This window comes from Microtus oregoni, unplaced genomic scaffold (genome assembly GCF_018167655.1).
Source record: "Microtus oregoni isolate MIOR12 unplaced genomic scaffold, Mior012 000087F_ref0000451, whole genome shotgun sequence".
Taxonomy (NCBI): Eukaryota; Metazoa; Chordata; class Mammalia; order Rodentia; family Cricetidae; genus Microtus; species Microtus oregoni.
Genome location: NW_024544554.1, coordinates 4,172,471 through 4,196,472, shown reverse-complemented (window position 1 = coordinate 4,196,472; position 24,002 = coordinate 4,172,471).

The following is a 24,002-nucleotide window of genomic DNA, read 5'->3' as shown; positions in this document are numbered from 1 at the left end:
TCATCTGTCAATTCTGTAAGTCCATTTGGGGTGTATAAAGTAACCTCTATCTGATGTGAGAGTGACATCTTTCTATCTGTTGTTTCATTGGTTAAGTAATAAAGAAACTGCTTGGCCTCTGATAGGACAGAAAATTAGGTAGGCGTAGTAGACAGAACAGAATGCTGGGAGAAAGAAGCTGAGTCAGGTTAGTCGCCATGGTTCTCCCACTCCAGACAGACGCAGGTTAAGATCTTCCCTGGTAAGCCACCTTGTGGGCTACACAGATTATTAGAAATGGGTTAGATCAATGTGTAAGAGCTAGCCAATAAGAGGCTGGAACTAATGGGCCAGGCAGTGTTTAAAAGAATACAGTTTGTGTGTTGTTATTTCGGGGCATAAGCTCCTTATCTATGTCATATGAAAGGGTAACTTGTAATATTCAACCATGGGGAATTTGCAGCCAATAAGATTTATCATGTTTCATCCAGTCTCAGTGCTGTACCTACGTCAAGGGATCAGTATAAATGTCACCTGTCCAGTAGTCTTTCTTGATTTTCCCCCTCATGTCTGCAGCTCCTTGTCAAGAACCTTTCGTAACATTCCTAGGTCCTTTGTTTGTGTATTAGAGCCCAATGTTGTGTGCCAGACATGGACAGATTTTTCTTTGAGTCTTCAGTTCACAAACGACAACACAGAGACATATTAGTAATAATGAAAGCTTGGCCTTAGCTTATCTTGTCCTACAAGCTCTTATAACGTAAATTAACCTGCTTATATTAATCTTTGTTTTTCATGAGGACCTTTGCCTTTCGTCATGTATGGCCCAACTTCCTCCGTGGCACCTGCTGCCGTATGTTGCACTTCTAGATTCCTCCTCCTCTTCCTCTCTCTCTCTCCAGACATCCTAGCTATCCTATGTGCCTTTGGCTATTCAGCTTTTTATTATACCAATAACAGAAATACATCTTTACAAATTGTTCAATATTCTGCAACACTACTAGGATTGGGATGTGTCCTCTAGAGTGGGTATAACAACTGATCAGAGAGTGGTTTATTACTCCCTTCTCATAAGTACCACTGTGGTTCCAGGAAATATCTTTTAGTCTGGTCATTATTATAGTTATAGCTCCTATGACTCACAGATAGGTAAGATTAGTGGTTGCTTTTTGTCTTTAGTTGCATGCATAAAGCCCTTTCAGCGCTATGAAAGCGAGGCAGTAGGAATGAACGTGATAAATCGATCAACATGTTTCCTAGATTGCAGTGCCTATATGCCAGGGACACTTACACAGATATTATGCAATTATTGCTACAATGTTTCTGAACTGTGCAATTGGTTACATGTAGAAAAGAACATGTTAGTATTTCTGAAGCAAAATGATGAGCACAGTGTGGTCAGCTTGTTTGTAATGATTTAATAATGGCAACGGCATTTAATTATTTCATTCAGTAATGCTAATTGCTTATCAGGTGCAGAAACTCAGTTTATAATCAGCAGAATATAAAGCATTGACTATTAGCTTTGGGCGATATGAAAATATGCCAGAGAATCTATATATTTCTACATAACTTTCTTATTTTTAAGATGTGGAAGCTTAATATCATTTTGTTATGTTTAGGATCCTAAAATGATTTATAAATCATTTTATAAATTTATAAATCATGAACTAAAATGGTTTATAAAATACTAATACAAATTTCAGAAAAGTTCTTGACCTACCAATTTAAAAGAATCTTGGAAGTCCTTGTTTTTTACTGCTGAGTAATACTCTAATATGTATATATTCCATACTTTCTTCATCCATTCTTCCATTGAAGGGCATCTAGGTTGTTTCCAGGTTCTGGCTATTACAAACAATGCTGCTATGAACATAGTTGAGCATATACTTTTGTTGTATGATAGGGCCTCTCTTGGGTATATTCCCAAGAGTGGTATTGCTGGATCCAGGGGTAGGTTGATCCCGAATTTCCTGAGAAACCGCCATACTGCTTTCCAGAGTGGTTGCACAAGTTTGAATTCCCACCAGCAATGGGTGAGTGTACCCCTTTCTCCACAACCTCTCCAGCAAAGGCTATCATTGGTGTTTTTTATATTTTGCATACAAATGGATGGAAATAGAAAACACTATCCTGAGTGAGGTAAGCCAGACCCAAAAAGAGGAACATGGGATGTACTCACTCATATTTGGTTTCTAGCCATAAATAAAGGACATTGAGTTTATAATTCATGTTCCTAGAGAAGCTAAATAAGAAGGTGAATCCAAAGACAAACACATAGGCATCCTCCTGAATATTAACCTTCATCAGGCGATGAAAGGAGACAAAGACAGAGACCCACATTGGAGCACCGACAGAAATCTCAAGGTCCAAATCAGGAGTAGAAGGAGAGGGAGCACGAGCAAGGAACTCAGGACCGCGAGGGGTGCACCCACACACTGAGACAATGGGGATGTTCTATCGGGAACTCACCAAGGCCAGCTGCCCTGGGTCTGAAAAAGCATAGGATAAATCCGGACTAGCAGAACATAGCAGACAATGAGGAATATTGAAAACTCAAGAACAATCGCAGTGGGTTTTTGATCCTACTGCACATACTGGCTTTGGGGGAGCCTAGGCAGTTTGGATGCTCACCTTACTAAACCTGGATGGAGGAGGGCGCTCCTTGGGCTTCCCACAGGTCAGGGAACCCTGATTGCTCTTCCAGCAGATGAGGGAGGGGGACTTGATCAGGGGAGGGGGAGGGGAATGGGAGGCGGTGGCGGGGAGGAGGCAGAAATCCTTAATAAATAAATAAATTAAAAAAATAATCTTGGAGTGATTGCTAAAATGTACTTAGGCGGGCGTGTTGCTCATAACGTGTTCTTAAGCATAATGTCTTCAAATCAGAATTACTTTTTACTAGATTTAAAGTTGTATCCTATTATTGTTTGCAAGGAACTGCACAATATGTCGTGTATTTTAAACTCAGTTTGGACGCGTCTTTTATGCATGTGAAAACTCTGTTTATGAAACCCATGGTTATTTTGAAATCCCTCCAGCTAATGTTTGCATCCTACCAAGCATCTTTAAAGAGAGTTTCTTTCCTACAGACATGATGCATTGGCTCTTTAACATTTTTTCAGACATTTTAATGTTAATTGCTTCCTAGAGTTAGCATTAGCTCCAGGAAGGAGCTGCTGTGGAGAAGATTCCTCCAGCCAGTTTCAGACACTCTTGTGGTTCCTTGGTCTTTCACAACATTACACTTCAATTGATTCTGATATTTAGAATACATTAGTTCCATTAATAATTAATGGCATCCTATATATGATACTTTAACCATTATTTTGAAAACGTGTGGTGAGAGATTTAGTAGTTGCGTTTAAAACTGAGAAAATTGAAAAGTGTCCTGTAGATATTATTTTGTACCTAAAGCTAAGAGAAAAATCCATAGAAATATATTTTTAAATTGGAGGTAATTTTTTTCAGAATAGCTAGTGAACCTGAGTGACTTTCAAGATTAGAGGTAGTGGTTGGTGTCAAGAGTAAAACAATATGATTCAGTCTTTAGCGTGTTTCCTATTTGTATTAAATATAAAGTTGCTTTTGTTTTATTGTGGGCATAACATTTAATTTGTCTAATATAACTATTAACAAGTTAGCTCATTAAATTATGTCTCATAGAATTAAAGTATTGTGGAACTAATGCCTTTCACGAAGAAATAAACGGTGTCATATAGCTGAACTTGCTAAAATGACATAGCAAGTGTTAACATTTGAGAGACTTCAGAGGACAACTAAATCCACTTTATTAGGAGTCATTCAACCACACAGTAAAATCCCAATAAGTAATTTGCCATCCTAATCAAATTAAGTGCATCTACCCACAGGAGCATTTTGGCATTCTTTTGAAAACTATAAGTTCTTGTTGCTTTTAAGTCTTGGCATTTAGAAAGGGATCTAACATTAGGAAATGAGTTTGGCGAGATGAAATTTTCCGAAGGACATATTGCCAAGGTGTGTGATCTCATTTTATTTGGACCACATATTCCTATTTAATATAAATAAAGCAGATACATCATTTAGAAGATGTTAGTTTATAGATTTGTCATCTTAAATTACATATAGTGAAATTTAAAAATCAGAATGGTCTTTTAAATTTTCAGGTATTTAAGACTACTGTCATTATGTTGCCCATTTGCCAAAATATTAGACACGTTTAAAGTTCAAATCAAAATGTATATTTTAATTTTATATATGAAGCAAATTTTATTGATAAAGATCTCCCATGTTCATCAGTCAGTAGGTAGGATTAACATAGTAAAAATGACCATCCTGCCAAAAGCAATCTACAGATTCAGTGCTATCCCCATCAAAATTCCAAAGCAATTCTTCACAGAATTTGAAAGGATAATTTTCAGCTCCATAGGCATAAACAAAACCCAGTATAACTAAAACAATCCTGAGCAACAAAAAAATGATGGAAGTCTTATCATTCCCAATTTCAACTTGTGCTACAGAGCTATAGTAACAAAAAACCTCATGGTATTAGCATAAAAACCAAAGTATTGATCAATGGCATTGAATTGAAGGCACAGACATAAGTCCACACACATATAACTACCTGATTTTTTATGAGAAGTCAGAAATTTCCAATAAGAAAAAGCTGGATACACACACACACACACACACACTATATATATATACATGTATATATATATATAGTGTGTGAGTATACAGCATATATATGCATACATACATATATATAGTTCATCAGAAATATATAGAAATATATTTCTAGAAAAGCACCAATATATGCTGCTGAAAATATAACAGACTCTATGATCTGATTGCTATTGAAGACTCTTTTCTTTCACACAATGGAATTTGGCATACAAATAGTGGAGACAAATGAAAAATAGTGTTTTCTGACAATCATGCCCTAGTAAAATAATTATTAGTTTAATAAAAATTTAAAATTTCTAGGCTATATTTTTATATTTAAACCATCATGTAAGATCAATACATTCATATATAATAGAATATTTTGAATTTCCTTTTAGAATATTTGTACATTTTAAATTTAGATGATTTAATGTTTTACTGCAAAAATAAATATAATGTTTACCTATATAGACAAAAGATAATATAAATTACAACTCTAATGTTAATTATCATATTGGGTTATTTATTCATTCAATAATTGCCTGTGAATATGTGCTAGGAAACAAATCAATCACAATGACAGTGGTACACTGTGGGCATTCTGTGTCACTGGTCTTGTGCACTACAGATACACAGCAAACCTCACCAAAGTGCACCTGACATGGTAGGAAATGCAAGGAGACCATGGTCTACGAAGAAGGAAAAAGTGCTGTCAGTGACAACAGATTGCCCACATTGTAGAACGGTAGCTGTGTACAATCAGTCTCCCCAGTTCATGGGACACACATTTAGGGGTGTTTAAAGGAAGACTGTATAGTCTTTCAAGGAGCTGACAGATGGAAAGGGGGTGGTTTTCTTCAATAAGGGCTTGAGTGCATCTTCTGCTGATGTGCACAACTCTTTCATGGCAATTGGTGCAGAGGCATCCCAGTTTCATGACATATGCCTTTTCTTTCAGAGTGTTATAAATGATTGTAATATTGATTCTTAGAATTCTCACTGTAATCATTCAAACATTGATCTCATAATTTTTTTTATTAGGATATTTGAATCAAGTAAAATAAAAAGTTTCATTATATACCCTTTACGCGCATATAAACACTTTAGTGATACTTAATTTCATTACTAAAAAATGACATGTCTTTTCATAATATCAGGGAGTACTGGGGGAAGAAAATAAACAGGCTTTTTTATATATTTACTGAAATAACAAATTACCATGGTTCTGACAGCATTTGCTGATATCCAAGGATAAATGTGAGAGACCACATAAGACCCATAGTGCTGCTCTCTGCGTAAACAGAATCCCTAAATGAAGGTTACATTCATCTTGGCTACCATTTTCAGCTTGGAATTTTCTCGACGTTCCTAGGCTTAGTGTAATAAAGTTATTCAGAAATATAGAATTTGAAGAAAATAAAAGAGCCCAATGACATGCTTGGCTGCTATAGCTGGAAAGGTAGTCTCTGTGATGGATCCACTTGAAATTCAGAAAGGATGAACTATTTTATTATTTCTGAGGTCTCAAAACCAAGCTAAGCGGAATGGCTGAGTTACCCAGATATTTAGTAATTAATTTATGTGAACTTCTTTATCATTTTCTGTATCCAATCCTATGATGAAGATATTGTTATAACCATAAAAGCACATAGAATAACCAATAGAATCAAAAAGTGGGCCAGATGTTGTGGTAGATGAAGAGGTGAGCATCATAACCAAAGAAAAGCTTGGATTTTTGATGTTTACTCTGACACCATCTGTGAGTCAAAGAACCTGATTTTTGTCATTTGAAGTAATATGTAGGATAACTTGAGGATGAATAAGTTCCTTTTGACTTTATTCCATTTCCCATTCCACCATTTCCTGAAGCAGATGTAACGATGGAGTAGAAACCAGATGTTTGAAGGGCATGTTGGATAAACTGGGGAGGGAAAAGACTTGACAGACTGGTGGGAGGCTGATGGATGTTTCCAGCCTGATCAGCTGCTCACCAGGACAGCTGTGCCCACTGATTACCGTGGAATGCAGGCACACATATTTGACGTCCCATGTTGGAAGAGTTTATGAAGAACCTGCTTTAAAAAAAAAAATCTATCTTGACCTGAAAGTGAGACTATTTCCACTGAAGAATTCTTGTCATAAACATTGTCAAAATTATAGCTTAAAGGACTTATTCCTCATTTCCAGTAACTGATAGTGATGGCTGATGAAAATAAACCATACTTAATGAGACAGGACAAGAATAATGATATTGTCTATGTGCATTTCCACGAACAGCTTGTGTGCCAGACAAGACAGGCTAGTAGCGAGCAAGTCTTTGGATTTTATTGTTATTACGAAAACTAGAAGACCCAATTTTTCTTTTCTCTCTTTTTTCCTGAGTGTATTGTGTTGTGCATATGCACAGATACACGGAATTCACATATGTGGGTACACCTGTGTGTGCTGATGTTTGCACATATTCTTTCACTTGTAAAAATTATAAAGCTGGTGTCAGATTTTCCTCAATCATTCTCCACCCTGTGACTTGAAGCAGTCTTTTCATCAACCCCGGAGCTCTTTGATATGATGGAGCTTCCTAATCAATTTCTTCAGTAATATCCTGTCACCTTCCTGGTGTTGAAATTACAGGCAGGTTGTCACATCCACCTTAAATTAACATAGTTTCTGAGGACCAGAACATAAGCTTCAAGCCTTTCCCACATACACTGTATTCAACAAACAAGCTTATACGTCCTAATATTCCTTTGAGTAAATTGATTTTCTTTAAATCCACTCATAAACTTAATATGAAATTATATTTGAAATATTCCAATTGCGTATTAGTTCTTATATTTCACTTCCTTAGTTTGAGCAAATCCAACAGAACAGCAAGTGGCTTAGTGAAGAACGATTCTGACAGTTTTGTATGTTGGAGTCAAAGATTAGGAAGTCATTATGAATGGGTTGCTAGAAAGGACAAACTCCAGGTTCAAAATGACAATTTGCTTCCTGGACCAGCACCAACCTTATCATGTACATATGCTTAAGACCACAAGGAGACTTAAACAGGTGCCGAGGATTCCACTTTCTTTTACCATCTCTTTTAGTTCAGACAAGGTCTTCAATAACATAACTGTAAAGAGGAGAACACATAATGAAGTATTAAATAGAACATGTCAAAGATACTATGAGTCCATTCCGCCTCAATGAAGATAGTACCACAAGAATCAGAAAACCAAATCACAGGAAAATTCCAGCAACACAAAAAAGAATGAAAACCAAACAACAAACTCAACGCAGCCTTTCAGAATGAAGCTGGATTTTATTTATAAAGCTCCTGGCAGATTTGACAACAATTAATAGAAAACAATTTATAAATACCTTGAAGAAAATTTGGAAATTTATTGATAATTTAGAAAGAACTTCCTTTTGTCACTACCCTGCAGTTACATCTAAAGTGCTTTCAAACAGCATCAGCTTCAATCGCGGAGTTGATAATTACAGAGCCAAAGGATTAATGTGCTTGAGAGACAGTGGCTTCAAGAAGATCTGGAGAAAATACAGAATATGAAAATGAATGAAATCCCTTTCCATAATTTTCTGCAGACATACTTGATACACCTTGAAGAGCACCAAGCGCACGGACACTACTGACCAGACTAGTTTATGGCAGCAGTGACCCCAGTACACAGCGGATTTTGCATTTCTCATTTCAAGGACAGACTCATCAAAAGAATGACAGTGTGATGGGGGAAATCACACTTTAGAAATGAGTCATATTTAGGAGGAAAATACATTTTTGTCATTATTTATTACAGGTGATAAATTAAACTAATGGCTTTGTCGATCCAGAATTTATAGCGAAAGTCAATAAGCCATACATTAAGAGTCTCCCAGTTTCTGACTATAGCGAGCATGAAAGAATGCTCTAGGCAGGCACTCTGAATCATGGAGACTTTCGATGATTTCATTTTCAGTGTTGCTGTCTATGTGAATGAATATATACCAGAAAAACTCAAGGATTTTCTTACTTGCGTTTGTCTTTTGATATAGATCTTATAAGGATTAAAATAATATCCTGAAATATTTGGCACTTTAACCCATATGATAACAAGATTATATACTCTTAGCTGCAGTGACATTTTATTCATTCGAAAGAGTGTTTTTCAAATATTTCAAATTTGAAATTAAATGTATGTATACACTATGTATGTATGTGTTTTTAAATAAGCATACACACATACACAGCTGTATCAACCAAAGTTTTAGGAAATCTGCTTAGCGCTTGAATATATATATATATATATATATACATACATACATATATACTGCTTAACTTTTTAAACGTATATTTGTAAGTTATTATTATGTTCTTTCAGCTTTCTTTGTCCTCTTGCAAGTTGTGAAGAGAAAAAGGAAATATATTTAACTGTTAAACAATAATGAGTCAAAAAGAGCTTGTTAAATATCCTGCCAGAAATGCTGAAAGTGTCTTTCTTCCTTTTGCGAGTTAATCAATATCCTCACCTGAAACCTAGTATTATCACTAATTCTCGGTGACTGGAGGCTTTCATTTCTACTGCCTGGAGAAGAGTCTTTCCTTGCTATTAGAAACATCGTCAAGCACTCTGAAAAATGTATGATGGGACATGGTATCATTTGCTGTCAGGAACTAACCACAACAGATGGAACAATAATTAATATATTTTTGTCCTTGTCTTTTCCTTGTAATGGAGACACTGACACTATTATTGGACATGACATTGTAGTTAATCTTTTTTTTTTTTAAATCCTAGTTAGACTTTGGTTCTGTTTACGGAATATCTCAACCAATATATTCAGATACTCTTGTTAGCTGAAAAAGAAATACCTTTATAAACAAAAGACAACCAGTTTCTATGAAGTTATTTCTATTTTAGATTTTTTTAACATAGATTAAGTGAAAATCACGTAAAATCTAAAAGTTTTGACAGACACTGTAAGTGTCTCTCCCTCTCTTTTCCCAGTACGCCCAGCAGCCAGATCAGGTATCAATTTCAGAAACACACTTTTCCCGTGGGATCACTTTTCTTAGCAAGTATGTCCACTATGTCAGCAGCTTGAACCTGTTAATATTAAAATCTGTATTCCCCGGTTGCCAACTACTTCTTGAAGCATCCTCTCATGTGTGACCTTGCCTGGACATGTGTTATGTCACACATTCTAGACTCTGCTAAAGCAATCTTGAAGGAAAGGTCTATTATGTGTCGGAAATTCTATGAGAGGGAAACCAACGGCAGATTCTCCTCTCTCCTCCTGGGCAGCATCCCAATCACTCATCGTAAAATCATTTTTTCCACTATATTTCTCCGTTTGAAAATCTTTTAATTTCTGTTAGTATCCATCACAAAATGCTGAGGTTTCATATAGCTGAAAAAAAAAAAAACCAGCACTGTTCATAAAGAGAGGACAGGACACACCTGGTCTTCATTCTTCCAACCCCAACAGTCAAATAAGACAAAGAAACGGGTTCATGTTTATTGTACATGGATGCAGGAATTCTCTAAGTTGCACACCTTGCCTGAAACGAAGCCTGAAATCACCCATGAAGACATTGCAGGAAACAGCATTAGACAGATCGCTCACAGTAACCAACACATAAGTACGTGTTAGCCAGAAAATTAGGCGACAAGATGCACATTGCTTAGATTCAATCATTGATAAAAGAAACGGCAATGCAAGGAATTAATACAAGTATTTGTCTTTTGATACTCAAGGAGGACATATACTTTGAAAATTTGGTTACAAACATAGAAAAACTTTACAAACAGATCTCAGGCATTTTAAGTGAAGCAGTTTCCCTTTGAGTATTTCTCAAATTCTCTCCGTGAGAAAAGCCTACAAAAAACTGGAGCCAAAGAGCATTCTATGCAAAAATCAATCCTTCAAGCTATCGAAGTGATTCAAAGTAAATAAAATATGGAATCTGTCATAGTTCAGAGGAACATAAGGAGATATGACATTTTAGCGTGTTCTCTGGACAGGATCTCAATGGGCGAGAAGACACACAAATACTGAATGGATTTTAAAGTTGAATATAGTATGGTTAATATCTCATGCATTTAGGAACCTGAGTTAAAAAAGAAATCACATTTAAGAACAAATTGAGCAACATAAGAAAAATCCTGCCACATAATCCAAATGGATCTCAGTTAAAAAGGAGAAGGGTGGGAGGAGGGGGAGGGAAATGGGAGGCTGGGAGGAGGCGGAAACTTTTTTTTCCCTTTTCTCAATAATAAAAAAAAGATTTATCAATACTAATGTATTAATCCGAATAAAGGTGTCACATTAATAGTGTAACACAATGCAAACCCAGGAAGCTGGGTAAGAGTATTTGGTAACAGGCTAATGATCTTCAAAGATTACTTTAGACCTCAAATTAAAGCATATATAGAAGAATATACTTTAAAATTGGATTTTTCTCATAGTTTAAAATCAAATGATTCCATATGTATTAGTAATATATATATATATACACACACGTGTATATATTTATTATTTTGTTTTATAGGTATAGGTCTTTGACTTAATGATTTTCATTCAGATTCTTGGCCACTCGAGTAGTCTAGGGCCTGAGTTTGATTTCTTAATTTTTAGGGGAAAGGGGAGTTGTGAAGATTGGAGGCAGGAGAAACTGCTCTAGGGATGTATTGTATGAAAGAATAAATAAATTCAGAAATTATCAAAATATTTTTATCTGACAGTACTTCTGGAAATGACATTATGGAATTTTTAATGTGTTAAAACTAATTTGGGGCAAATATTAAGATGAATCTATTTTTAATTGATGATATTTATTCATACAATTGCATGGAATATTTAGTTCCAAAAGTACTGACTGATATCTTCATAAAATACCCTTAAAATACCCTTAAAAAAATGGTCAAATCATTCTTTAAATGGTTGCCAGGTTTTACAGTTATCAATTTTGTTTTGACTTCATTTCCCATGTTTAGGGGATCTTAATCTTGTGAGTCATGTCTGAAAATAAACAAGGAATTGTCAACAAATTTTAAATATATCAAATGAATCACAGTCATGTGCACAACTTGCAATTCTCTAAATGTTACCTACACATACAAAGAATAAAGGGAAAATTTCAAAACCAAGAAAGTAGAAAGTATTTATATGTAAATCAAACAATTTAGCTTGGAAACTGTTTTACAGTGCTTTACATTACTTATTAACATCAAGGAATATTTTTGATTATATTTCTGCGATGAACTATTTACAAAAGAAATTTTTTTAAAAAAAATCAATTGGTATTAGAAGAATGCTTCCTGTCCCTGTAGAATTTAATTTTCTACAGATTAGCATGAGGGTATTTTGAGAGTATCCTATGAGGATGAATACAAAAATGATATTTGCTACATATGCAAATTTTTCACTTTTAATGAAGGAATTTGTGGTGACTGACGCTCTCATCGTAACAGTTAGGAGAGACTGCATGAAAGCTTTGTGACAACAGTGACTTGGTCTTTTCACTCCCAAGTAACACTAAATTATATTCTCTTCCCGAGTCTTTGCTTTGGAGAAATACAGCATTTTATTTTATTAGTTTATATACTTTCTTACTGTTCAGTTCTTTCCTACTATTTGCGTTTATGTATGCTAAGTGTAAACCACTGAGTGTTTGTGAGGATTTAAGAATGAGAACTCTGCCTCCTATAAAAAATTATATTTTAAAGATTTATTCACTTATTATATAGTGTTCTGCCTGCATGTGTCCTTGCAGGCCAGAAGAGGGCACCAGATCTCATTATGGATGGTTGTGAGTCACAACGTGGTTGGTTGCTGGAAATTGAACTCAGCGCCTCTGGAAGAGCAGTCAGTACTGCTGAGCCATCTGCCTGGTGAGTGAACTAGCTTGTTGGGGCGCATTTCCTATGGTCAGACGTCATACTCAGCTTAAGACAGAAGGGAGCAGCCTGGTCCTGCCTCAGATTTGGTGATCTCCACGTGAGAGAGAAAGAGTGGGTAGGGGATGGGCTGAGTGAGAGGTGGTGGGGAGTGAGAACTGTGGTTGAAATGTAAAATGAATTTTATAAAACACATTAAAAAAAGAATTGAATTGGTAGATGCAGAATTTGATGCGGTTGAAGGTAAGTGCTTGACATGCTTTTGAAGGGTATAGGGTATCGTTCTTACTACTTTCTCTTTTTCCTTTACTTCAGTTTTCAATAAACTGAGTAACCTCCTCCATCTCATACACCTGCCACTATGAGGTTTCTGTCTTAGCCCAGACTCACAGTAATAGAGACGCATGATCACTGAGCACGTGAGCTGAATCTGATAAATCGTTCATCTTCTAGTGGTCTTATATATTTGTTCTGCCGACAAAAGTCCAATGCATTAGTTATTATCATTTTTAACAGTGCCATATTTGTCTACTGATGCAAATGATATGAATTACCATGAATGTTCATTATTATTAGTCCCAGAAAATTATAAGAAATTTGAGGACTATTCTGTAGATGGTAGTGTTCATAGGTTTCTATGTAAATAAAGACATATCCACATTAAATTATATTTGCTTTCCCACAGTGTTATGCATAAGTGCTGTATTTCATTATTTCACACATTATAGAAATTTCACAATTTAGAGAGAATATAACAAACATTATGATTTTATATGTTCTTATTAAATAATTTAATATTTTTCTTAAAGAAACCCATAGCTTAGATGTACTTGTAATAAAATATTTGTCTACATAATTTTAATAATTTTTTTTCTCCACAAGCCACATTCTTCTTCACAGCAATCTAGGTAATGACCTACTGAAAAATTCTTTTGGTATGTAACTGATGTGACACATAATTAAAACAAAAGTATTCTATGTATGCAATATGAATATATTTTCAGAAATATTCGATATGTTATCATAATTGCATTTTAAATTGCACTCCTCTTTGGAGTGTTTCAAGCTTCTGAGGAACTGTCATCCAGATTCATATATGATACAACACAGAATTGTTATGATGTTAAATTTAATGAATATTATAGAACTGAATGTTTTCTAGAAAATGTATTTTAGAATTTAGGATTATGCAAATTGTGCAGATTTTGTTGTGAAATTATCATATGATATATGGCTACATGTTGAAGTTTATACCCTCCTATAACATACAAAATTTCATTGTTTATTTTACTCACATCTTCTAAATGGTGGTTTTGATATTTTGTAAAATATGCATTTAGAAACTATATTTATCTATAATACATTTTATTGAAAATAAATTAATCTGTAATACTGTAACAGTAAAATGAGTTAAGATGGACTATATTAGTAAAATACATTCAATGTAAATTCTGGAAATCTCCTGTAAGATTCAGAATCATATATAATTGAATTATTCTGTTTTAATCAGAAATAGTCAATTTTTCTGACAGGATAATTTTTTCTGCAATCACTGTACTGTATAATTGTTCAAATAAGTGATTATATATTTATGTTGCTGTCTTGGAAATGCTGATATTAAATTCCTTCTATCCTTCTGTGTAGTTATTTACACGCGATTTCAAAAAAATTGAAATTTTTAGAAACTATCTCAGTTTGCTAAGCTTAAGGCAGAACTTTGTGTTCCGTTTTTCTTTTACTTTTTCTTTTCTGAATTTGGTTTTCAAAGAAAAATCGAATAATGTAGCCATGGATACCTGAAACTTGTTATAAAATCACCTACCTCAACCAAAACTCAAATATTGGGATTACAGATAATGAGCAAGTATGCCCAACTTAGACAATCATTTCTCATGTGAAAATGCATTAATCAAAAAAAAGTCACCAGTCTGCTCTGCCACCGTTTATAGTCATTTCATTAATAATATGTGCTCTTATATCTCCCCTATGTCACTGGATTGCTCCAGGATACTTTTATAGTCATTTCATTAATAATATGCGCTCTTATATCTCCCCTATGTCACTGCATTGCTCCAGGATACACTCTAGTTATCCAAATATTTTGTGTAAATTTTCTTTCATGTAAATGGTAGTGGCAATTAGATGCATTATGCATCCCACAGAAACACATTTTAAAATAATCACTATTGTAATAGATGCTCCATTATGTCTGAGAGCTCACAGCTAATCATTGCAGTGAGAGCTTAACGGAACAGTGTTGACAGTGGCACTAGACCACGACCATATGCATAAAGCCTAGAAGAAAACCTGACGATAGGACTGCTTACCAGCAATTAGTAATACATTATCTCCCTGTCCCTATGATCCACAACTATGGTTTTGACCTGTTTACACTACAGGGAATACAGAGAGATGGAAGAAAGTGGTGGATATGATCAAAATTCATTTCACATCTGTGGAAATTTTCTTCTTTTAAATATTTAAGGTTCTTTAGAAGTTTTATACAATGTATTTTGATCATTTTCATTCACCTCAATTCTTCCAAGTTCTACCTACCCTTCTTCCCCACAAAACATGCTTACCAGCTCCTCTTCATTCTTTGTTCTTCTTCCTTTGAAAATGATTTCTTCAGATTAGAATGTAATTATATCATATCTTTCCTCCTTCCAAAGGCCCCTATATACTCTTTCTTCCTCTTTTGTAAAAACTTGTAGCCTTGTTGTCACTAATTATTCAAACAAGTGATTATGTACTTATAAATACACATCCATGTATGTACAGACATTTAGATTATAGAATTCATTTGTGCTACCCATACATGCTTAGATAGTGCTTTTCAACTGGCGCATGTTCTACTTAACACCTAACATCTTTAAAGAAAACAACTGTACTTATCCCTATTTGTTTTCAGTTGCCAATGGTTTCCCAGTTAGAAGTCTTACTTAGTGTCAACCATCTGGAGGCATTTTAGGCTTTTGTCTGGTTTGGGCTTGTATAAATCATAAGTATGTTGTCAAAACCATTGTGAATTCATATGTGTAACTACATTTTTGAATCTGGGAAATGCTATTTCTGTGTAATTATACACCATGTCAATCTCTTGCAAATGTTCTACTTTTCTGCAGTGACTCCTGAGCCTTGAGAAAAGAGGTTGTGATACTCATGTCCCATTTGAGGCAGGGTATCCCACATTTTCTGCAACTTGACAATTGGAGGTTCTGTAAGTTAATCATACCTTGCTAAAAAAATAGAATATTCTTGGATGAGAATTGAGATATGTATTAATTTATCAGCAAAAGGACAAGTTATTAAGTATCAGTTTAATGACATATCCACAGAGAATAATAACAATAACAGGCTTTCTTGTAGGAGTTCCTGTAGCCTGACTAGCTACATCCAACAATGGTGCTAGATATAAGTTTCATTTTAGAAAATGAGACTAAAATCCAACCAATATACATACAATTTTTATTCTTAATGCTATCAGGGTTAATGATAGCCTTAATTGTAAGCAATGTTTCAGTTACTTTTTCCTTAAATTTCTACTATAAGCTGTAATATTTATTTATGAGAATTTCTCCTGACTAATGGCTTTCATAGGGAATTCTTGCGATCCAACATAAAAGTCACCAAATCAGACTTAATGAAAGAAAAATATGTAAATAGATTTCCCCCCACAAAAAAGGTTACAAAAGTGGTTAGGGAGTTACAGGAAGCATGTTCACTTCAGTGATCAGGAATAAATTGCAGATATAAAAGACACAGAAATGTCATTTAAATCAACTAAAAGACCTAATGCAGGAAGATATGGGGACAACTTTTCAAATATGTGGAGAGTTTAGTACTCTTCTATGTGATGTGGTAAGGACAGAATGTTCAACAAGTTAGAAGGAAATCTTAGGTCTTTGTATTGTCTGATGTAGACCTACCATATGACTTAGTTCCACACTTCTTTATGCACCAGAGAAGAATAAAAGTACATTTTCACTCAAAATCTTATTCACAGCTGAATTACATCTCATTTACAAAATGGAAATAACCTTCATGCCTATCTACATGCAAGTGAAGAAATAAAATGTGTTATGTCCACAACATCGCATATTATTTGCAATAAGTAAAAAGTTCTAGAGCATGTTGTATTTTGGGAGAATCTTGAAAACATTATGCTAAGTCACAAAGATCGTATATTTAAGATTCCTTTAACAGAAATATGCAGAGCAGGCATACCCATAAAGACAAGAATACATCAGTGGTTTCATGGGAATCTGTCAGGACAGGATCTGGGAACTGTTGCATATGGGTATAAGGTTTCATAAAGAATGGTGAAATATTTCAACCAATATACCTTTGGCTAAATGACTGGTATCTAAATTTTTATTTGCATGAGACTATATTGTTCGCATGATTTAACTTTGCATTTGTGGACAATTTAATGGTCAATACACTTCATTTGAAAAGTGTATTCATGTGTGTATGTATATTCATGTGTGTATGTGCCTCACCTTCCATTAAATATCACAATGCAGCAATGATTTCTTTTTCAGTAATATTCATAGAGGTTTATTTTCCTGTTTTTTTTTCTTTCAGAGCTAAATTGTCATGTAGTATGAATTATTTTCTTAGTTACAGAATGTTATTATATAGTGCAGTAATTTTCATTAAAAATTTCATTTAAATAAATAAATAAATCTCATTTATATTATATTTTGGTAAAAAAAAAACAGCAAATTTTCCATTTAACTATGTGTTTAATCCTGAACACTGTAACCTGACAATTACGGCTTCCAAAAGAAATTATTATAAGGAATTACAGACTATAAATAGAAACATATTTTTGCATCACTGATTTTGTTTTATTTTAAAAGCTAAGGTTCATGGAATTACAAGATAAAAGAATGCACATAGGTCTCATAGAGTAGCTCATCATATTTATTAATTTTGAATTTTTGAGTTGTTAATGCATTGAAAACTCTTATTTCAAAATTAAGATAAACTTAGCCTTAGATTAAAATTAAGAAATTTACAGATGTGTTTGTACTTATAGTTATAAACATACATGGAGTACAGATGGCAACATTTTAAAACAATGAATATAATATGTTGATTTGTTTTTGTTGACTTGATTCAAATACAGATGCATCTGAGAAGATATAATCACAATCAAGAAAGTGCCTCCAAAAGATTGCCCTGTGGGAAAGTCTGTGCAGAACTTTCTTAATTAATGATTTCTGAAGGTTTAGTTCATTGGGGGAAGTTAAAGCCACTCAGTTGGTGGTCCTGGGTACTAAAAGAAAGCAGGTTGTGCAAGGCTTGCAGAGAAAGTAAATTAATAGTATTACTCCATGGCCTTTTCTGCCTCCCTTCCTTCAGTGATGGTCTGAAGGTACACAGTGGAATGATCTTTCCCCAAGTTGCTTTTGGTTATGTTTGACCACAGCAAGAGAAATGTTAACTAAGGCAGAAATGGTGACTAGAACATTCAGTATTGCTTTGTTATACCTGGCAATGTGTTTTGAGAAGGATTCTGTGACATTTTCACTTTGGGATGGGAAAGGCATAGTTTGTTCTTAGCTATTGCAGGAACTTAGAACATAATTCTGAGATCTGTACAAATTATCATGGTCTGGCTCTATAAGTTTGAAAGACTAATGGATTTTAACATTTTGAATTAAGAAAAGGAGAAGTAAAAGCTCTGTTTTTACTAAGCAAATTGACATTGGTTACAAGAAATCTGTTGTGGTTAGGGGGAAACCTATAACACTGAAGGCAAATCTTCTAGGAAGTGTCCCTTCATAATTAGAACAAAGAAACTGTGATTGTGAGGAGCTTAAGTCTATACTTTCTCTGGAAAATGAACTTGCTATTAGAAAAAAAGTCACCCATGTGATACCTGTTTTGAAGGAATGAAGGGATTGTGATCAGCTGAGGCTTGACCCTGTGAAGGGCTAGAAGAGGCCACTGGGGAAGGGGCAGTTTCATTAGGCAATGAAACTCCTAGCATTTAAGATCATGGAGAGAAGCTGAAGCTCAGTACAATGGAGTAGCTTTATAGTCTCTGAAAATAGCCACAAGTGGCTATAGATGAACGTGTAACCTGGGTGCAGTGGAGACCTACACATTATGGAGATGCCAATTCCATGAGCCAGCAGTCAAGGGCAGAAGCACCCTAGAAGTTGAGCTGCCCTGACCCTGTGAGACAAGTTGCACATAAAACAGAGCCAGTGGCCCAGACCCTTTGAAACCCAGAAGATTATTAGTGAGTCTCGGGATAAAGCCCTAAGCTCTTTACACTGTGAAGTTTCGTCTTGATTTTACTTTACAGTGTTCTTCTCTGGGTCTTCCTTCTGGAAACAACAAATTACCTAATTCGTTTTCTGATTTTACATTGCCTGTGGTTGAGAGACTGGGACTTTTAAGAAGTCCTTGAATATTTTGGAGAGGATTTAAACTTTGGAAGTGTTTTTTCAGATGTTTTATTTAAGTAAAGTGTTTTAGTTTAAAAACACTATGGAACTTTTAAAAAGTTCAGAATGATTTATACTGTGATATTACTATGGGATATGATGATGGACAGGAAAGGACACGTTATACTTGAACAGGTGAGGAGTTATGTGTTTATCAGACACACTGACAAGGTATCAATTGTGATGGTTTGTTTTTGGTATCTTGACATAAACATAGACATATCAAGGAAGAGAAGCCAAGACTAAAAATATGTCTCCATAACGTTGGACTGTGGGCAAGACTGTGGATCATTGTTGTTTACTAAGGATTGATGTGATGTGGGACGACATGCCCATTGTGCAGGGTTCCCGCTCTCAGCTGGCGGTCCAGGTTCCTGTGAGAAACCATGATAAGGCGGGGGTATAGAAGAGCCTGGAGGCAGAAATGGGAACGGAGAAATGTAATTATAGTATAATCTCAAAGATAAATGAAATGTCTTAAAATTACAAAATAAAACACAAGCCACAACAAACAAATGAATCAACATCAAATAGAGTGGGGATCCCATGAGGAGCAAGCCTGTAAACAGCCCTCCTCGGTGGCCTCTGCATCAGTTCCTGTATCCAAGTGGTGTGGGATATTTGTATACTGTGTGATGATACATGGCTGTGATTGGTTTAATAAAGAACTAAGTTGCTAGGTAACAGTTACAGACAGGATTTCCAGACACAGAGAGGACTCTGGGAAGAAAAGAGGCAGAGAAACCAGCCAGATACAGAACATGTGGGGCACACAGAATGAGACAGAGTTAAAAGTCACATGGTAGAACGTAGATTAATAAAAGCATGCGTTAATCTAAGTTATAAGAGCTAGTTATCAACGAGCCTAAGCTATTGGCCACGTTTTCACAATTAATAAGAAGTCTCTGTGCCATTCTTTGGGAGCTGGCTGGCAGGAGACCATAAGACTCATTACATCCATGTTCCTACTTTGATTACCTTCAGATATGGATCACTACCTGGTAATGAAAAAATAATAAATGTTTTCTTCCCATAGTTTCTTTTGGTCATGATGTTTTATCACAGCAATAGAAATATTAACAAATGCATTTATTGAATAATTTTATATTAATTAAATTTTGAATATTATTAATAATTAAAAAAATTAAAACATCAAGTTGTAATATACTCATATGACCTGAGTAGTTTGAGAGTGGGGATTGTTTCACTCACGTATATTTGTATAAATTTTACGAAGAAAAAATTTAAAATATTAATCTTAAAAAACAATTTTTGCTTTTCCAGAAAGAAAAGGAAATAAAAATTCATTAATGTTCAGACTGCATAGAGTCAAGGAATGCTTTGTTCTGTGTTTTCTACTCATGTGCATATTGATTTTCTTTTTAGTGAATTCATTCACTTCATGAAGCAGTCACTTATTCAGTCCCTGTCTGTACTGAGATAACCAGATAGATTAGACAGACAGAGGATATTTGTGGACAAGTGCACAGAGTACCTTTTGGAGAGTTTGAAGATTGCTTCAGTAATAATCACAGGCTGCCTGATGCGATGTGGCTTTTATTTTTTTCTTTGTGTGACTGCTTCTCTGACATTTTAGAGAAGCCTTCCTGCTGACTCAGGTGCAACCTTGCCATCCTCTCCTACTGGGAATAAGTTTTATGGAGGCATATTTCTCCTCCATCATGTCTCCTTTCCAAAAGACTGAAAAAGACTCAGGAAAGCGCCTTTTATATTTTCTTTTACAAATTGCTTCTAGCCTTGCTGAATCTGACCTGGAACTACCTTACTGGAGGCCAATAGAATGTCTGTCAAGTTAACGATTGCCAAATGAATAGTAATATGATCCTTAAAAATAAGCATAAATATGATATAAATACAATATTTATTATATACACTCTCTGTGTTAGTCACTCATTTAATATCTTGCACAGACTTTCTGATTCAATTTTACCCTAACTCAAGAAATAAGGAATATTTTCTCTGATGGCAGATGAAGAGAATTGACCCCTGGTTTTCTTTTGTGCTATTATCTGGTGGTACAAAGTTATAGTTTGTCAACACCTAGACCTAGAAATAAGTTGAAAAGTGTTGGATGGATGAAGAAGAAGGGTGTATCTGGGAAGAGTATGGGAGATATGTATGTAATGTATGTATATGAGTAAATCACAGAACACATTTTTTTAAATTCTCAAAGAGATAGTAAAATTCAGAATTTTGGTCAAAATCATGAAATATTGAAATATGGATTAAGGTTTTCCAAATCATTTTGATAAACATGCATTTTACATACACAATGTAGCACTTTAATTTCTTCTTTTCATACTTTTCTGACTATTGATTCTGAGATTTGTTTAATACATAACAAGACACTTTCTCCAATTAGTTTCAGATATAGTTTTGTGTTTGTCAGTTTAAATTCTAAGGCCATTTTACACAACTATTCATGAAGCTCCATCTCTAGCCAATGGATGAAACATTGCATTCACCTAGGTTCCTCTAATTGTTTGTATTAGTGAAAGTATAGTTAATATTTGGGGAGATCCTTCACCCTTTCTTTAAACCATGTCCTATTCATCTCTTTCAAATTTAAAAAAAAAAACCAAAGAATACTAATCTCTATTGAGTTATCTACATTTTAATTTCAATTCATAACTGTAATATCTATATTTCAAGTAATTAAATCACAACCATATTCCTTTAATGAATTCCTTTTGTCAAGGCAATGGAGACTAAAGCAATAAGTTTTCTGTGTTATAAGAAGGGAATACTGTTTGATTAAAAGTCTGAGCTTTCTATTCTGTACTAGTAAAGTATTGTTTGGCTTATACCCTTTTATACTGTATTATTAAAATATTGTTTGGATTATACCTTTGCTTTTAAGATGTATATCTTACATGTCTTAGTTGTTTATTAGATTGCTTTGGTGAACACCTTAAGTTCTCTGTGAGAATAATTAATTGTTGAGCTGTGTCTTGAAAACTGTCTCTCAAGATTTCATTTGTATCCATTATACCTCTCATCTTACTGTAGCTACTGGGAGTCAGATAATGACTATTTAATAGAACTACTGATTACAGCAATGGAATTTTCCAATGAGTTCTTTTCAAAGAAAAAAGTCTTTTCTGAAAGAGGGTTAGTCTACAGACAAAAACATCTACATTCCTTGGATTTATTTTATCTTCAGCAATCTAATTGCCACCTCAAGCTAATAAAGCTGAACTTACAAAATTTCTTCAGTTCTGTAAACCCTGTCTCCTTGTGAATCTCAGAGTCAACATCATCTGTACATATCTGCTTGGTTTGACTACTTCTAGAACTTTGCAAGTGGAATTCTTTCATTTTCATGTGGGCACATTTCATGAAGCTTTGGGTGACTATATTAAGAACCCATTTCAAATTCATCTTGCCTGAAAACACATGGGCCAAACTCCTATGTTAAATTTGACTGTCCTTCAGGACTTCTCAAATGGATTTCTTCATATTAGCCACTTGAAAGTGATCTCAACATGTATTTTAGTAAATAAAGAACTGTCAAAAATGACTACATCTTTTTTTCTAGGTTTTGTATTTATGTCTATGAAAACTTTTTTCTCAAGCAAAAATTTTACTAGATCAAAACTTTACTCACTATTTCCCTGTCTAACATCTGGTGCTAACCCTACAGAACAAATTACCAGAAGTACAGGATCAACTTTCATTAAGCATTCATGACAGCAATTAAGAACTGAAAAAAATTGAAGGAAAACACTGATTATTTATGCAATAGAGTTTTTAATGATGCAAATTTTAACATAATATTTCATTATTTTAAATTGAACATAAGAATTATGGTATAATTGTTTATAGATGAATATTTATTATAGTAATTAATACAAGTATCTTCCATGTGATGAACTGGTCTTCCCAATATCCTCTATTCTGTATTCCTCTGGGGACATCTAACCACAGTTTCATAACTATAATGAAAATGTTTTAGCCAGTCTTATCTTTACTACAATTTTTCCTTGTATATATTGAATAGGTGAAGAATGCTTGTGTGTGCATTTGTGTGTGTGTGTGTGTGTGTCTGTTATCTCTGTCTCTCTCTCTCTCTCTCTCTCTCTCTATATATATATATATATATATATATATATATATATATAATCATATAGGCACAATGACTATTGAGATTTGGCTACAAATTAAAGTTAGAGTTCTCAAAAATTAAGTTAGAAACAATCTAGAAAAGCATGAATTATATTTTCATAATATTGACATAATCACTTAACATATTTTGTCAACATTAAAATGCCAAGCGAACATGTCACCTACATCACAATTTTAATCTCCCCTTGTTGTATTTGCCACATTTTAAGATTCATGGCTTCTAACGTGCTCCTTCCTGTACCTATTACACTCAGCCTATAAGTTCTTAATTGATAATGATAAAAATTATATCCAAGTCAGAGGCATATGTTGAGCATCTGTTTCTAGCTATAACTATAAATTTTTTACTTGCATTTAATATTGAAGCATTGAGAAAATATGTTTGAATTTTTTATTGTTTTAATAAGTAGGGTCAGCAAGAGATAATGCTGTAGGTATCTTCACATTGAAATTGCATATCTAATGAATATAAAATAATCTGTAAAGCAGCATACTCGAATATAAGAATAAAAACTTTCTATTATTTAAATTGATTAGTGTTCATAAATTTTCATCTGTATAATAAAGTGAGTATATTAATTTATAAAAAAATTATAAATATATCTATACATATATTTAGCTTGTATAATTAAACAAAATACTGAATTGAAATCCATACACTAGTATTTGCTTTTTAGCATGAAAATCAAGAAAGTGCAGTCTGCAAAATTACTGTTTAAAAGCAGCTTGATTCATCAAATTAATATACCTCATGTTTCTGATACCAATAAGAGATATGTTGAGATTTTCTGTTTGTTTGCTTGTTTATTATAGTTTATTCTTCTATATGGTAACTCATTTTAGTTCTTTTGACATAACTTCTTGCATTTCTCATGAGAAGCCTTGA